General features: G+C 41.0%; 1 pseudogene; it reads left to right on the top strand.

Annotated features, from left to right (window-relative positions):
* Window positions 1–1,318: 1,318 nt before the first annotated feature.
* On the top strand, window positions 1,319–2,614 carry LOC105240950 (annotated as a pseudogene).
* The last annotated feature ends 286 nt before the right edge of the window (window positions 2,615–2,900 follow it).

Here is a 2,900-nt window from a genome sequence, read left to right as displayed (position 1 = left end):
TAAGGGTTACTGTACTCTTAGGAAATTAGATTGCTGCTTTATGGAGGTAAAAGGAAGATTTTGTTTGGAATGTAGGTGATACCCTGGAGTGCATTTTGGTACTCCTATAACCTGTACTTAAAATTAATTTGAAACTATAACAACCCAAATTCAGTAGGACTGCTAATGGCCCAGAACCTTCAGGAATGAAGGTTTGATCTCCCCATCAGACAGGAAAACACAACCAGCCAATGTGGTAACTAAGGGCAGAGTCATGAATGGATAGGAAAAGAAGATAATTATAAATACTGGGCTATGGCCACATGAATAGTTTCAGAAACAAGGACTACAATAGTTATTTGTATTTCTTCCTTATATCAGTATGAGCATATTTGGTTATGTATAAAATATTTACTTCTTTCTCTCTTCCACTCCCCTCTTGTCAAACACAAGAAGTGTTAATAGAAGCTGACCTCATATCTCAAAATTTGAGTTGTAAGAAATCAAGGAAAATGTGGTTCAGCTAGGAGAGGAATATATTTTACACCAAAATGGTTAAAATGATTTGTATCCTCTTTGGGAAAAGATTAGCATGTTTTTTATTGTTATGAGGGATAATTGCATCATTAAAGATGAAACATCACTTTGCCATTATCTTTATTTGGAAGTTTTGTATAGGTTAAAATAGTGTATATATTGGCCAGGGTGACAAGGAATTGATTACAAGGGCTTTAAATTATGTTGACTTAGCTTAGTTAGAACTGTCTTCTTTCCAAATCCTTATCCTTCATAGTTCTGGGATAAGGTTGGCCTAACCTAGAGAAATTTGCCAAAGATTCAGAAGGCAAAGTGAAACAGCAGCATGTTAATGCTTAACAAGTAAGGTTAGGGGCTGTTGCTATATACAAGGTATTTCAGGATTATGTTGACATGCCTTGTAGACTTGGGAAAGCAGCTAAGTTGCAGATGCTTTACCTCCTGTAGGATATCTTCTTTCAGATTCTCCAAATTCTGGGAGTAATTTTTGTAAAGTTTCATGATCAAGTGCATCAGCATTTTTGCTGGTTGTCTAAATCGTCAACATTGGGAGTTTTACCTCAAGCTTCCAGCTCACTTCTGCATATTCCAATTTGCCATTACTCTTCCCTCACTTCATGTCATACCCATTTTCTTTCCAAACTATGGACACTGTGAGACTTCAGAGACAGCAGCAGATGCATGGGCTCCAGACTTATGTAGACTTCATCAGTACCCATAATACCATGAGGTTTCTTACTGGCTTGGAATCGCTGATTAAAACAGCCTGACACAGGCTGACTAGATACTCCTGAGTGGCAGCATGGCGGCCCACTGTTCTGGCCCATTCAAGCAGCAGAATAAAGCTCATAAAGGCAGGCAGCATCAGAGTCCGGGATCTGTGCAGCAGGATGGCAAAAGCTGTCTAGCACTGAAAATCCTAAGCAAGAAGGTGAGAAAAGAGCTCAATAGAGTAGACCAGAGGCATCATGCCAGCCAGCTCTGAAAGTGGAAGAAGGAGGTGGTTCTGGTAAAGAAGAGACAGCTGGGCAGCAAGGATGGCCCTCTTCACCTGGTACTGGTGGTGCTCCTACACAACAGGATTTCCCTGCCAGACTTCCGCTGCTTCAGGGTAAGGACACTGGAACAGTACACTTGAATGAATGGGGAAGCACCACTAGCTTTATTCTGTTAGGCACCCCCCCGCCCTTAAAACATCAGTGGTTTTTCACATCTACAAGGCCAGGGATTTGCACACTATGTTAGACATGGCTAAAGTGTCAGATGCCATCATTTTCCTCCTTGATCCTCTAGAAGGCTGGAGACAGAGATAACTGCCTTTCCTGCCTCTTTGCTCAGGGCCTTCCCCAGGAGCGCAGCATTGATTGCATTTTCATTACTATCTGATAAGTAGAAGATGTCAGTACTGAATATGGTGGGACCCTGGCAACACAGAGCCTGTGAAAGCTAGAGGGGCTGATCTTCCACTGTGGGTTCAGGCACTTCCGAGCCTCACCTTTATTCTCTCAGTGCACTGCAGCAGATAAACATAAATTTCAGGGATTTCCTGTCTGCTGATGTGGCCTTGGTGGTGACAATATATGGCCAATCACTTTTCCTCCTGCATCTATGCTATTTTTCAAACAAAATAGCAATGGTAGGCACATCTTCATTACCATAGGCATCTGTTGTCAGTGGATCCAGACAGAATGTTCATCAAGAAAGTTATAATGAGTGGTCATCCTTTCAGAATTTTTACTAAGATGGCAGTAGTGCATTCCATGTTTTTCAACAGAGAGGATGTGTTATGGTTTAAACCACTGCAACTGAAAACAAAGTAGGGCCACAGGGCAAACATCAAGGAGCCTTTAGGTACTCATGGCCACATGAAGTGCAGTTTTGATGGGAAGGTAAAATCTCAGGACATAGTACTGATGAGCCTTATAAATGAGTTTTTCCCAAGTTGACTTTTGTTCCATATGTACCAGAATCAGTACTGTGGGTAAAAAGTGAGATTTCTTTAGCAGTGCCCGAAATGGACACAGGTGAATGGATTCACTGGGATTCTATCTCATTGCTACTGGCTAGCACACTAGGGATGGGAGCCTACAGGGTGTGATTGGGCAAAGTTTGTGTTACCTACCTTCGCCTAGATAAAGGTCTGCTGCCTTTTTTGCAAAAGGCTTTTCTTGACCTTAACAAGGTATCTCAGTAAAATATGAATGTTTTTCTATTGCTAGTTTAAAAAAAAAACAACTATTAAATCCTACTGAAACATCCACTTTCGATTAGGATTTTGAAAGCTGTTTAAGAGGGGAAGACAGGGATTTGAAGTAACCAGAAAACAAAATTTCCAAGTGTCTACAGACACTGAATCCCATCTGTTTTGTGTAAATTAAACAGAA

This window comes from Ailuropoda melanoleuca, chromosome 9 (assembly GCF_002007445.2).
Source record: "Ailuropoda melanoleuca isolate Jingjing chromosome 9, ASM200744v2, whole genome shotgun sequence".
Classification (NCBI taxonomy): domain Eukaryota; kingdom Metazoa; phylum Chordata; class Mammalia; order Carnivora; family Ursidae; genus Ailuropoda; species Ailuropoda melanoleuca.
The sequence above is the reverse complement of the archived record's forward strand: the minus strand, read 5'-3'. Positions and strand labels throughout refer to the sequence as shown.